At 38.3% G+C, this 15,435-nt stretch overlaps 2 non-coding genes across 2 annotated transcripts; one reads left to right on the top strand and one right to left on the bottom strand.

Moving 5' to 3' along the window:
- Positions 1-5,996: 5,996 nt before the first annotated feature.
- TRNAH-GUG lies at positions 5,997-6,068 on the top strand. Its single transcript has one exon. It is a non-coding gene; the product is annotated as a tRNA-His (tRNA).
- A 6,069-nt stretch (positions 6,069-12,137) lies between these two features.
- TRNAH-GUG lies at positions 12,138-12,209 on the bottom strand. Its single transcript has one exon. It is a non-coding gene; the product is annotated as a tRNA-His (tRNA).
- Between the last annotated feature and the right edge of the window lie 3,226 nt (positions 12,210-15,435).

The following is a 15,435-nucleotide window of genomic DNA, read 5'->3' as shown; positions in this document are numbered from 1 at the left end:
CCTCCCTGTGGTGTGGTTTGCAGCTGTTTGGGAACACATGACAGTCTGCTGGCTTTAGATGAAAGTGATTTGTTGTGTTACAATAAAAAAAATGAAAACAGTAGGAACACTACATGTACAAAAACCTTTCCTTGGATATACCTCAACTAATTTGCTAACAACTTACTTTAAATGGGAAATTGTGCTATGTCCTGTAAGAGTTTAAAAGAACATGTATCTGACAATAACAGAACATCCTGAGACCCTTTCCTATTCTCAGTCTATGTTTGGAGGTACAGAGAAATTTTTCTCCCCTCCCAGGACATCAGCTCTGCACCCTTGAGGACAGGTTACTGATTGAGTATCAAAGTACTAGTTAATGCTGCACCTCAGGCAAGCCACAGTGCACATTTTTATAATCTAAGTTGATTTACATGTTTTTCTTGAGTAATATACAAAAATTTTAAAGAGCAAAAATCACTTAAGGAAAAAAGTTCCACCCATAAGGATCATCATCTGTAGGAATACAATCTACATGAATATTCTGTAAGATGGAGAATTTTACAAGAGGATAAAAGTTACAAAATGAAGGAACAACAGAAGACAGATTCACTTGTACCAGAAGCAGGCAGAATGAAATGCCAGTGCAGGTGTGGACTGCATACCAGGAGCATTGGACAACGGGGTAGGAAATTCCACTTGTGATGTAGACTTTGGAAGTTTTCTGTTCATGAACAGAAGTGCATCTGCTTTTTAGAATGTGGACCTGAGCACTTTGTTGGCTGTATCTTGTGCAAGTGGGGTGACTGGCAGCTGACTACAATTTTCTTATCATTGACACAGGAGCTGTGCTGTAAGGCTTATTGCACAACTATGCTTGGAATAATGTAATGCTGATGGTATGGCATTTTGTTACTTTGAAGATTTTAACCATGTCACTTGCTCACTTTGGGCAGTATATCTCTATATTTAAATATATATGGTTGCAGAAGTAACCAAACTGTGTTTGAGAATACTCTGTTTCTGTAAGCAGATAGAGTTCTGGTGGAAGAATGTTTTAATCATTATATTCACTCTAGGCCTCTGGCTACCAAAAAGAGACTTGAAAGCTGCAGGAAGGGAAAAGAACAATGGAAAAGAAAAACAAAATCATTAGAAGGGGGAAAAATTCGTTCACAGAAATGTTACATGATGTTGGCTAAGGGAAAATAATAGATATTTCCATAGTATCTTTTGACTTTTTTGTGTGATTGTGGGAGTGCATGGTGAAATATTACTGTACCATGAATGAATTTGAATTCTAAGAAAAACAGAAATCCCAAGACAACTTTTCTGTACTAGGACTCTTAGTGTAGATTACACTCCTATGAAGGAAAAAAGAGTATTTGCCCTACTACTAGAAATAATATTAGGAAAAGAAAAGACAAGCCTACTTGCTGATGAAAAAACTGTCTAATGAATTGCCAGAGTCCTTTCAGCCCAGGCTTTACTTCTAATGGGCTTTAATTGTATTTTCCATCTATACACAGACTAAAGTGAAGTTCTGTGCAGAATCTGCCTAAGAAAGTACTGTAGCCAAATGGCAAACATATATACAGCACAGGAAATTCTTCTATATTCCTATATAACCCTGTTATGGTAACTCTAAGCTGCCTGAATTTACTCAGTCTCTCTGTCCTAGGCTCAACAGAATGACAGCCCTTTAAGCAGAAAGCTGGTTCACCCTCTCCTGGAGATTTGGCTGGCTTTCTCCCTCGCTGTTCACCCTTTGGTGGCTTTTAAGCCCATGCTTTATTGGAGGGGGTGAAAGCTGGACTCAGCTGAAAGCTGCCCCTGCAAGGCAGGAGATGCAGTATTGCTGAGTGGAGTGCTGTCCTCATGCAGTACAAAGGGCCCTGCAGGGCTCACACAGACCTGTTCCTTGCAGGTCTGAGAAGGGGAGCACACCCTGCCTTTGGGAAGCTGGCTCAGTCCATACAGCTGGCAGGCCCACACCGAGTGCTGGTGGTGAAAATGCTGAACCATTTTCATGGATGTCATGAAAAGTCAGTCAGCAAACATTTCAGCAGAAACTACTTGAATTCCAGGCTATGCAACTGTGAAATACTGCCAATCAGAACTGTCTATATACAGAACACTGTGACTTTATACTCTTCAAATTACATCTTCCATCCAAAAGAGTAGAGCAGACCTCCAGATGCTGGCCTGAATTGTTTACAATACTTAAATATAATTTCATGTCCTCACCTTCTTTCATGTTCATTAAAAAATTGCAACCAGTGAGGATAGGAAATGTAAATATTGCATAAGTTAACTCTGCAATGAAAACTAAGAAGTGGCCATACCATGGCATTCACCTTCCCTTGACATGGGCATTGAATATGTCCATCTGGACATCAGAGCTCCAGCAGTGCATCAATTCTTCCAAGCAGCATCTCTGATCTGGGTGATGATTCTGCCTCCTACAAATGCTAAACTTTCATAGCATGTCCTTATTATTGCTGCATCAAAAACTTTAAAGTCCTTTATGTTTTTAAGAACCTTAAGCAAAATTTTTTAAGCCTGTAATAAGTTCTATCCTAGGTTTTACTGAGACAAATCAGTCATGCACATGTGGGGAATGTGTTTTCTTGCTTGAAGGCATCCATGACACCAAAGAAAGAAATGCCTATAGAATTCTTTTTCTAAAACTGTAAAACAGTGACTTTTCACTTATATATCCCAAAATGTCTGGACAGGACTACTGCCTACTGTAAAATGGCAATAGTAATTTAAAAATACATATTCAATATCCTGTTACAAACTGTGACAATTAAAAGAAAGTAGTCTAAAAAGATCATTATGCCAGGTTTGGGTTTTGACCTAGCACTCAAGTCAGTTCTATCATGTGGTCAGAACAAACATTTGAACTGCATGAAGTTACTCTGAGTCACAGAAATCAAGATTGTTACTCAAAATTATATAGAGCTTGTCTCTGATTTTTAAGGTTAAAAATAGCCTTTCTGGTAGAGACAGGCACAAAACAGGCTGAGAAACCCAGATATGTAATAGTAAGAAGAGGAGAGACCTGAACATCTTCTCCTGTTTCCTCGGTGTGTCTTGGGCTACTTGGCTCTCAGTGTGGCAGGGGTATGTCTGTCCCAAGTTTTTCTGTCAAGTCTTGGACATGTGATTCACTGAAAAGGCAAAAAAGTCAAAAAATTCCATGGCCTGATGTCAGGGACACTCAACTGGAACACAGGTTAGAAGCCTGGAGGTTAGTCCTATTAAAGATTTGCCTGTGCTAAAAGTCAATGACAGGAGAGATTCATCCTACATTAATTAATCTGAAAAGTAAAGACTCTCACTTGGAAATGAAAGATCTGTATGCTATTTGTATATATTTCAAATTCTCCTTCCAGACCTGCCCAAGTACCTGCTGGCTGCTGGGGGTAGTCTGTGTGTCTTCAGATTACTCTTTTTTCCTTTTGACCAGAGAGCTTACCCTGAACAAGGTAAATGTTCTATCCAAAGTTGACAAGTTAGCTGAAAAAGTAATTGCTTTGAAAGATTATCTTCTTATATTATGTTGGTAATAATTTCACAGCTGTCTTCTGAGCCTAAGGTAAAAAACTCAGGGACAGAGAATTGCATGACTAACCAAATACTTCACAAAACATGCTTATGTGCACTAACATTCTTTCAGGGCAAAATAGGAATCAGTAACAACATTTTACTAGTAGAAATTATAAAAAATATTAATGAATGCAAAAAAAAAAAAAAAGAGACAGGCAGAGATTAAACGAAAAGGAGTACCAGTGTAGTACAAGTCATGAAATTATCATTTGTTATTCAGCGGTTACTGCTCGTTTTCTCATCTCAAAAAATTGTGTGCTAATATCAAAGGTTTATGAATATAATTGTTATATTATATTCTCATGTATAGATAGATCTGAAATAAAAAAATTGTACATCAAGTGACTCCAACTTTGCAAAAAATACATTTGATTACATTGTAAACTTCATACAATAAGATGGAACTAGAAGTGGGATTTTTTCACAATTGTTTCTCTGACACTTGGATTTAAAATATCATATGATATTTTTTGAGGGGAATCTAGCAAACCAGTTTCACTGCTGCAAAGCTAAGGCATCCCAATGATTGTGATGGGAGGTAACACTATAATGGGTCAATACATGTTCCAGAGTTTGCAAAAAGCCTGTCTCACTAGAACTACAAGTCTTTAAACCACATTTAAGATCTCCATAACCTCCTGATTATCATGGTATAAGCTACCTCAAGGAGTCCTGCAGTAATTTTAACTCAATGCCCTTGCTTTGAAGGAGGATGCCATGGAGAAAAACCTGTATCTATGTTTATTTGACTTCTGTCTTTAGGAGAAATCTGTATGTTCTGAGGCACTCACCCAAAACCCGAGGTGTTTATTACTTCAGGACAGGTAACCAGTAATAACAAGATCTGAAATTAGAAAACCTAAAGTTATTTAAAGCCATACATATGGAAATGCAATAAATATTCTGACAGCTCTGCCTTCACAGGTCTATAATAACAAGAGAATTCAGAGAAGATACAATCAACAATATTTTTCTTGGTTTTTTCACCTCCATAATGTTAAGCAATACCATTTTTCTGTCCTGTGAAAGGGTATGCTGACCCCTGAGTGAAAAATGCTATTCTGGTCACATTAAGCCATTTGGGAAGGCTGAAGGGTGAATTACAGCAGTCCAAACCACCATCAGATGACCCTTTTGCTCCAAGTGCCCCCACCAACCACCAGAAAGTGATCCTTTCTCCTTCCCTCCCACAGCTCCAGTGTCAGGATGGACCTCCATGCAAGTGCAAGGGGTGCCAGTGTTTTACCCTAAGACAGAGGCAGTGAGGCCCCCTGATCCTCAGGCAGAGCAGAACAGAGTCTGTTTAGTAAATTCACATTTTAAACTCCCAGCCTCCTGTTTCTTTTGCACAGTGTACTTATGAATTATCCCACTGTGCAGACCTTCATCCAGTAATGTGTAAATACACATTTCACCATGCTGAAGACATGTTAATAGTCTTGCATATTACAGTCTAGCAAGCTTTTTTTGTATGTCTTTCTCCTTCTTCAGAGATTCAGTGGGACATGTACTACTGCAGTGGTTGTGCTGCTGTGCTCGCCAAGGAAATTAAGCTGATAACATTTTTTATTAAAACAATGAATATTGGAGAAGGTGAGCATAAAAAGCCCATTCTGCATTTACTGAACATGAGCTGAGTGCTTTGGAGTTTTCCCATTACTCTTTTTCCTCATTATAATCTTTCTCTACATGTATGTAGCTTGATTTCTCATGCAGCTTTCATTTGAAAGAACTAGTAATTATTTTGCTGTTCTGCCTATTTAAATGCTGTTTGCAGTCTTCTTGTCTCTGGACATCTGTAAAAGAGCCACTCAGAATCTCAGCTTCAGTAATTGATAGTCTTTGTTCATAGAAGCAAAGGCCTTACTCCCCTCAGACTTCATCTGTAGTGTTTGACCATTTTCTTTCACAGAGGTAATGCGAATTCTGGAAAATATGTATTTTATGTTCTGTGCTCATAGCAGAGGCAAGGAAGATGATGTCAATAAGTGCAAACATTTACAGCAGAATCAATCAGGTTTAACTAATCAGTTAAACAGATTTTGATAATTTGTTTAAATCTGTATCTACACTGTCAGACTTCTCTGTTGTCATGCCTTGCGTTCCCCACTACTGATAAAATAGAAAAAACGTATCTCTGAAAAGGTTTTTAAGGGACAGGGGAAAGTATATTATAATAATCCCAAACCATTTTTTTAGGCAATTCTGATAAACATGGGTTATTACAAGTGAGGTAAAATGAGTCTGGAGGCAATTTCGAGATGATAATTAATTGTAAGAATGTTTAGACCAAGCTGCTGCTAACGCTCACTGTAAACTGCAGATGGCACCATTTATACGACATTTTAAAGAGCACCAGGGAAAAAAAATGGCCCCTTTTAATCTGAGTTTTCTGATGGCTTGCCGTGATCGTATAGTGGTTAGTACTCTGCGTTGTGGCCGCAGCAACCTCGGTTCAAATCCGAGTCACGGCAGGGGATGATGTCTCTTTTGAGGAGATGCAATTACAGATCGCATACCAAAAGTGATCTGCTAGCGATGTCTACGACTAAGACGAAAAAGCAATTAGAAACTGTGACTTTTACAGGAATGTTTTTCTAAAAGACTACATAGCATAAGTATTATTTCAGAAATCCTGGTGCCGAGCAGGATTTTTTTAGATTTAAATTTTTATGGATACTGTGATAAACACAGTCTCACAGTAGCCATGGAAATTTTACTCATTACAGCTACTTAATGTCTGGACTGAGCCATGAAGTCTCTTTGGTTTTGATCTTCCCTAGTTTCTCATGCTAATAAAACAATCAGCCTGGAAATATGACAGTGGTAGATGTGAAATCCTGCTTACCTTGGCCTGGACTGTTGCCAGCAGAAGGTCTTCGCTGGTGACAGAGAAGAGGAACCATCACCATTGTCTGTTGATTCTCTTTGTTTTTATAGTAGGAACAGTGTGTAATTTCACTGTCCTTTTTCACTGAGTAATATGAGCTCATATTCGCAGTATGAAGACTTATAGGTTACCATTTGGATTTAGTAAATTGGTTATGGTACCTAACAGCTTGCTTCTGCAATAAACAAACAAAATTACATAATTGGTAATAACTACATTAATAAAACATCATTATTATGGGTTAATAAAATAATTTTTAAGCTACTGAATAGTTTCTGGCAGTTGTTCCTTGAATTTGATAAGGAATCAACTCAAGATCAAGCACTGCTTTTCTGTCACTGCTGCATCTGACAGGACATTTGCCCCTTTACAATGGATAACACCTCCAAAAAGCCCAGACAGATTCAGGCTTCCTGCAACAGGACAGCTTCTTCAAAGTGTGAATGACAGGTGCATTTCTCTTTCTCCAAGGGAGCAGGAAAATATTTTGCACTCCTACTGAGTGAGAAAGTGAAACTAATCTTTTTTAACATCAGTGTCAGGAAAAATCAGAGTCCTGTATGGCTGAAAACCTGGGAGGGCACATCACCTTGGGAGACTATGGGCTTGCATGTCCTAGTTTTGGTGTAGTAGGCTAATGACCCCTGGCATGTTTTGACCTTCCTCAGGTTCACAAGAGCTCTTTCTGTTATATTCTTCACAATATCTTTGAGTATTCCTCTGATTTGCCTTAGAATTCTTGGTTAAATATCATTCAGCCTTTTAGGAGCATGTCAGAGTAATTAGCTCGTGAATTCTTGGTCTAATTGATGAGACAAATGTGGCTGATTTCCCAAAAGAAAGCAATTTAGAAATATGTACTAGCATGAAAAGACCAGGATGATCTTTTGTACTCTATCCCTGTAGATAGTGGTAGTTTTTCAGAAATGTCATCTGCTGTGTCAGATTTTATGAAATCCAGAAACAGTAAATTAACTCATCACAGGTGCATGTACTTTTTAAAGAATCCTAGTGAATTAAGTCCTAAAAAAGGAATCCAAAAATTGCCACACCAAATATTTTGCTCTACTCATGCATCATCCTGAGGCTGCTGAAACACTCAAAGCTCACCCCTGCTTGACCTCAACCTACCTGGAACTGACTTCTCTATATCCAGTGTTCATCTGTAGCTAAATACTACCTTACTGTAATTATTGATGATTTTGAAGAATTTCATTAGGACAGTAGACAAATTCTGAATGCCCTTTTTAAAAATGGTATTTTTTTTTAATGATGGCCTACTGGAAAACTGTGGTTATTTAGTTTGATTTGTTTTATTTGGGATTCCAATATTTGTTTTGCTAGCTCAATGGTAATGTTATAAACTGAGATCAAGGATGGTATAAGCAGATAATCAGCGCTTTCTTACCACCTCCCCTGCAGTTATTTATTCTTCCCACAAGAAAATGAAAATTAAAAGCCAGCTTCAGTTTGGAATATAAACATGCAAGTGCAGATGTCTCTCAGCATTCCACTTCATGAGAAAATATTTATCAATTTTCCCTTCTCTTTAAAAAAAAAAGAAAACAAAGACTTCAGTGCAAAGGAGTTTCCAAGGATAACAGGACAGCAGACTAGGAAACACAAAGGGTAATTCTGGAACTAATTTTGAACCTTGAATTGCACAAAGGTTTGCCTGTATGTTGCTGGAATATGTGGGTTGTCATGTCTAGTAGACATGTCCACATAACACTTTTCCAGCTGGAAACCATGGTCTAAATAGTAAAAATAAAGTATTAAAAATATTAATGGGCTTACATAAATCTATTTCTGAAACTCTGATTTTTTTATTGTCTAAGAGCAATTTGGGAGCCATAGAGCAGGGTCAGCAGCTTTCTCTACCTTTAGGAAGCAAACTGAAAGCAAGCACAAAATGAATAGTAGTTTAAAAACAAGGAATAACAAAAGAGTACATGTCTTCCTTTGCAGTTTTCCCATGTCATTTTGTGCTTGCTATTGTTCTCATTCATGGCTCATTCTGCATAAAACATGAAATCTTTAAGACATGAAGGTGTCTATCCATATACCTAGCACAACTACTTTGCTTCTTAGCACTGAAACTAAAAACTAATATTATGTACTCATTAAGTTCTTGGGGAAAGATTTCTTTCTCATTATTGTATCTTAACATTAGCTGTTGATTAGGGCCAAAACTGCTAGACTTTTCAAGTTACAGAGAAGGACAGGTATTTTGAAAATGCAGCACTGACCATAAAGTCTTGAAAAACTGTTGCAGCATTAATAGAGTCTATTGTAGGTTTCTGTTATCCTTCATTTTTCAGGAGTGCAGCAAAGGTGGTTGTATCCAGTCTGATGTCCGTATCGGGTGTTGAGCAGGATAGAAGGCAATGGCTGTTTTGAACCCAAAGTCATCAAATCAAATTAATTCTGGTTTTTTCATTCTCTTTACAGGAGTGCAGCTCATATTAAAACTTTTATAGGTCCCTTCTGAAATCCTTTCAAAAAGCTGTGGTCAAGTAGACTCTTTGAAAGGAAATATGTGATAAAAAGAACTTCTGAAAGCTTAAATACCTGGTTGTGCTTTAGCAAGGAATGCCAGGAATTCAGTTCACAGGTGGGATGATTTTACCTCTGGAAATTCAGCCCTGAGTTTACAGGCTATTATTGCGGAATGGGTAGTAATTGGGAAAAATTTGGCAGGCAGAGAAATTCCTGAGCCTGATGTGTAAACAGAACTACATAAACAATGTCTGATGTTGCAGTCCTGTTCTCATAATCTGTCTTTGGTGTTTCTTGAAAGAAAACTTGTCCTGGTCTCTAAATAAGACTGCTTCTTATTAATAATGCTTTAGCAGCTGCAGCACTGGAGAGAGCTGCACCAGAACACATGTGAAGATTCTTGTTCAATTTTTGAAGCTTTTGGCTTGTACTGCTTTTGGTAAGCTTTGACTCAGGTTTGAGTCCTACAGTCAATTCAATTCAATTCAATTGACTACAATTCAAACTACTGAATAAGGCCTGGTTTTACTTCTTTGTCAAAAGCTCAGCACAAACCCAAACTCACCAAATGTCTCCAAAACTATCTAACTAATGGTTTATGTCTCACTTTTAAAAAATTTATTTCTCTATCTGTTTTCATCTTAATCAAGTTCTCATTTTTCTTTATTCTAAAATCTTTATAGATGTAATATTTTGATTTAAAATTTCACAGAAACAAATCAGCTCTTCCATTCAGATTCAGATTCAAACATGTCTGATAAATAATTCTTTCACAAAGCTTCATGAAATTAATTCTAATGTTTTACAACTTTTTCTTCCACTCTTTTATATAGAAATGTTGTGTTGTGTATGTTTTCTCTGCACCAAATACATCTCAGGACATGACACTTTGTGATACTCCTTCCAAAAGAATTCAGTTTTCACCTCAAAAAAGCCTTAGTCCAAAAGGATCTCAAAACATGCTTTAAATTCAAAGTGCTTTAAATTCTTTGAGAAGAGAGTATAATTTTGGTATTTTGTAATAATTAGCAAAAAGATTCTTTTATAGCACAGTCTGTAATGTCAACACAATCAGCATCTCTGTGCTGCTAAACTAGCACCTTTGTACCTCTTTCACCTGAAAGCTGTGCCTGGAGCCAACAACAGAGCTCTCTCAATTTTTCTGGTATTTTTCTTTTTATTTCTTTTTATTTTTTTTATTTATTCCTGAATTCCAAGTTCAGATCTCATGCTTCCAGGCTCCTCAAATAAAGATTTTTTTTCCTCTGTTGTTCTCTAATATGAGCAGCAAACCTCTTATTTTTACTCTCCATAATTTTATCTAAATTATTTAGGAAAATCTGGCATACTAGGATGTGCTTATTCTGGGACCTGTACTATTGTTATTATTCACCATGCAGCTGAAGGTGACAAGGTGTACTGACCTTTTTCTTGACACAGGGAAGACAATTTCTTTACCATATAGCTATGAAGACATCTGTATAAAAACCATATGGTATAAATTGGTATTTTACTGTTACTTGAGAAAGCAGTCTGAATTATTTTGCTAAAGCAACAGTAAAAGAATTAGCACATCATAGAAAATTCGTGCTGGAAACATGTTTTGAAGGCTGCATTGTTGATTTTTTTTTGCTTAAGAACTGAGCTTGACTGAAAAATAATTGCAAAAGAACTCTTGAAGTCCTAATACAAGAAACACAAAGTCTTCCAGAAAGACAAAAATATCATTTCTACAAAGAGATTTGCAGTTGGTTCACTAGTTTTGTTTCACCCTAAGGTCATTCTTAATTCTGTTTGCTGATAGATGGGTTAAATTGAATTAAATATTCCCTGCAGGTCTTCAGAGTTTTGTGAGCTCTGCTTTAAAAGCAATCCTTTTCATCTTAATAGTTTCCAGGTAAGTCTGGACAAACACCTGAAGGAAGTTTGCCAGGAATTGTGAACCAACTGTCTGGTTGCCTGAATGATGTTTGATCTCAGAAGGACATGCACCATCCGCAGTAAGGAAAAATTTTGAGAATCTGGCCTCAACTGTCAGAAACATAAATCCATTTGCTATAAATTAGTATTTGTTGCTTCCTCCTTTTTCAACCTGTTTCTTCTCTTTACCTGTAGTCAGGCTGTGTGCTTCAGTATGAAGAAATCATTCAGTTAAAATGAGCAGTCTTTACTTCAGTCATCAGGATGAGTAGCTTTCTACAGATAAAATTCCAGTTGGTTAAATAATCTAAGTTTGTTAATACATTTTTGAGCATATTCTATTAATAACAAATTAGAACTGTGTTGCCACACCATCCAATCAGCATACAAATTGCCAACAGTAGGCGCCTGGGAGTGTCTCTTCAAAATTTCTTCCCTTGTACCTTTCAGCCAGGTTCTCTACCTCACCTTTCCCATACTGGAAAGCCACTCGTCCCTAGCATTCCTGCATTAGCAGACAGAAACACTCAGCAGGCAGAATGGGCAGAAGGAATGAATGTTGCTTTGATAAACAGGGAATCTTATTAGACCATTTTTCTGCCATGTGGCAGAATCCTTTCGGTTGCATCATCCTCNAGGACACTGCACTTCCAGCAGTGTCTTGTTTCTCTTTTATAAAATTTATACCTAGACATGATGCCTTACATTTGCTGCCATTGATTACTCATCTCATAAATGCATTATTCTTTGAGTAAAGATACTATGAAGCCTGACGGTAAAGAAATAATTTGCATGTGATTTAGTGCCTTTTTTGCTGCTCTTTCTAGAAAAACTCTTCTGAAATTTTCCTTTGTGGTGAGTAATCCCTGGGAACAGATCATAGGAAGAAATTAATGTTTGCTGGGAAGGTCGTTTGTTAAAAGAATTGTCAGACAGTGTGAAATCGGAGAAAATGTTGTCCCAGACAACATTAGTACAGCAACGTCTGCGTGATATTGTTGAAATCACACAAAAAGGGACGGAAAAAGCTCATGGTACACAGAGTGCCACTGATACCTTGTCAGGTATCGGTGAGACGTATGAACCTTTCTTTTGTGCAGCTGCTGCTTTCTCTCACCTGTCTTTTTCTGTAAATCAGACACCGAAGTGCTTTCTGCAGAGTGAGGGTTTGCGGGGTGTCGCCTCCCCGGCGCAGTCCCCAGACGGGAGGTCTAAAACAGCCGCGTTCCCAGCGTGCCGTGACTCGGATTTGAACCGAGGTTGCTGCGGCCACAACGCAGAGTACTAACCACTATACGATCACGGCAGGCTACAAAGGACGTGTCCCATGCTGCTTTTTGCGTCCCGCTTTGCAGAGCCGGGCGAGCATTGCCATCTAGTGTGGGCCGGCTAGAACATGCCACCTGCGGCCACCCTCCCCGGGCTGGCCGCTGCTGCTGCGGCACCCCGGGCATCCCTCGGCTGAGAACGGAGCTGCCGATCGAATACCTGCCAAAGAGGGGCTCAAATGTTATGGTGGCAGAAAAATATTCCTGCTCCTTTTGGCAACTGCAGTTTGTTGATGAAATCTCCCATAGCCTTCTGTTCGGCCAATATCTAGCTTCAAACGAGAAATAATTTTGGTCTGTGAATTTTCTTTCTGTTTCTAGAAGACAAAGGGGCGGGGGGGGGAACCTGGTGAAAGCACGTTCAAAGTTACATAATTATTTAAAACATTGTTGAAAAGGAAGCATGAAAATGCGTTCCCCTCACCACATTTGAACCAAATTTGCCATAGCACATAGTACCAACCACTGGACTGTCACAGCAAGCTGGCACATTGTGACAGGTTTTGAACAGATGTGGCAGAATAATATAAAAGGTAGTTAAATAGAAAATGTTGAGAGCAGTGAGTCATTAAAAGAGGATTTCTGTTCAGGCTTGAGAGTTAAGATTTCAAAACACAAGTGTTCTAGTAGAGTTATTCTAATAATTATCTTATTGAAGATCTGATACCTGCCATTTAGTTTTGCCTTTTAATTCTATGTCTGACAGTGATAACAAGTGAAGATTGATAATATCAAGTATTTTCACAATTTTGTTAATTATTTTAAGAAGTGGAAGGAATTAGTGGATACACCAGATGGTTGTGCTGTCATCCCAAGGGACCCCATCAGGGTGGAGAAATGGGCTGACAGGAACTCTCAGAAATTCAGCAAGAAAAAATGCCAAACCTGGCATCCAGGGACAAACAACCCCACACTCCTGCACATGCTGGGTGCTAACCAACAGGAGAGCAGTGTGACAGAAAACAGCCGGGGAATCTTGATGAACACCAAGCTGACCATGAGCCAGCAGCATACCCTTGTGGCAAAGATCAAAAACCACCCTGGCTGCATCAGGCAGAACATTACAACAAGTCAAGAGAGGTGACCTTCTCTCTGTCCTTAGCACTGCTGAGACACATCCAAATGGTGTGTCCAGTGCTGGGTTCTCAGAAATAGAAACTGGGAACACACTGGGGCAAGTCCACTGAAGAACCACTAAGATGATGACGGGCTTGCAGCTTAAACAGTGGACCTGGGGCTTTCTACATTCAAGAAGAGCAGGCTTGGGGGAGGAGTTTATCAATGTGAGTATATCTGATGGGAGGGTAAAGATGTTGGAGCAAGGCTGCTATCTGTTTTATGCAGTGATAAGGCAGAAGGTGATGAACGGTAATCTAAATAAAGAAAAATATTTTTAAATATTAAAGTATTTAAATATTAAAAAAACTTATTTTCTGCAAAGGTACTTGAACACCAATTGCCCAGAGATGTTGTGGAGCTTCCCTCCTTGAGGTATACTAACCTGACTCAATCTTGGGCAGCTAGCTGTGGCTGATCCTGCTCAAGTCACCATGGTACTAGAGGTTTCCAGAGGGGCCAGCCAGCCTTGAGATTCTAATCCTTGGGAAAAGGAAAAAACCCAGAATAAGAGCAGCTCAAACCTGTTAACCAAATGTGAAATGACAGTGCTTGAAAAAAAAATTTAACATTTCTGTGATGTATATATGTACTTAACAGCACAGGCAGTTGAGCAGAGGGAGTCCATGAGTGCCAAGAAATGGGATACTGAAAGCTTGACAATCTTCCCTGTCAAAATCCACAAAGTCTGTGTTAGCCAGAGAAGTAAGCAATAGCTGGAGATTGAACATCTTAGTTGGTACAAAAACTTCTATGTTTTCAGAACTGACAAAGGCTTTATAACTTGCATCTTGCCCAGCACATGTGTGTGCTAGATTTTTCCTGGGAGTTGGAGGTTCTCAGTGATGGATATGAATGTTTAATTGCTATATATTATATAACTATAGATTGCTACAGATTAGCAAGGTTTCCTGGAATTTTCCAGCTTCTTATTTTGCCCAAGTGAATAAATATAGATTACATTGTTTCAGGCAAATTCCATGTGATTATGAAAAAAGGAGTTGCCTATCTAATAGCCACAAATTAAAAAAAAAAAAAAAATTTAAAATGCAGTTTACTACTGTGTTCAGACCACACTGTTTTTCTTTTGTCTCTCTTTCTCTCTCTCTCTCTCTTTTTTTTTTTTTTTTTTTAATATCTTCACCCAATATTGTATAGGCGCGTACACCACATACCTGATTGTATGTGCTGCAATAATAACAGGAATGCTCACAACTGTGTTGCAAATTAATTCCATTTATTGGAAATTATTTTGTCTCAGTATTTGCAGTTCTGGATTTGATCCAAAGATCTAAATTATTTTATCAGTGTGGCACAAGGCTACATTTCTGCATCTAAACACATATGCATAGCTCTAATTGCAGTTCTTAGTAAGACTTTGTGTTAAATGAAAGCTTTTACATCAGTAATACTTGTGCATGGTCTAATGTAGATAAAATTCCTAGCCACTTCATATTTAAGCCCTACTTGCAGCCCAGTAATCTCTCTCTGTTGCTTCCATCCTCCATACCTCCCTTTTGTTGAAAATAAACCTTATTATTGTCAGTAAACCAATGCAAGCCTATTAATTGTGGAGCAGGAGTGATTTTTGTAACATTTTAGGCTAAAAAACATGCTTACAACATTAGTAGGTATGAATCAAAGCTTCTGCCTTTGACTCATCTTGTGCGCTTGTAACTGTTAAACATTACTAGTTGCTGTTGGCATCAAGGGAAAAACTTACATTAAACTGTCACATTAAACTGTGTCAGCATGTCTGAATACAAAGCATAAGGCTCTGGGGATTCCTTGGTTTGATAGCAAGTTAGGTTCTTTAGTTGATTGTGGCTGCTGAAATTTAGATAAGACCTTGATTCATTTGGAAATTCAGAATCTAATGATCTAATGGTGCTGAACACCAGCAGGTCTCCTTGAAATAATCCTGGCACACCATGTTTCCAGAGCGTCCATTTAAAAATTAACCAAGTGGCTGGGCCTAACTTGGTAGCAGAAGAAACTTAGCTGTGCTCATAGGGTTACTTTACACTAGAGCAGGCAATGACATCATTGAAAAGAGGGCTCCAGAATAAGGCAAAACTCAGAGCCAAG

Source organism: Parus major, chromosome Z (genome assembly GCF_001522545.3).
Source record: "Parus major isolate Abel chromosome Z, Parus_major1.1, whole genome shotgun sequence".
NCBI lineage: Eukaryota > Metazoa > Chordata > Aves > Passeriformes > Paridae > Parus > Parus major.
This window is presented reverse-complemented; position numbering and strand designations above follow the sequence as displayed.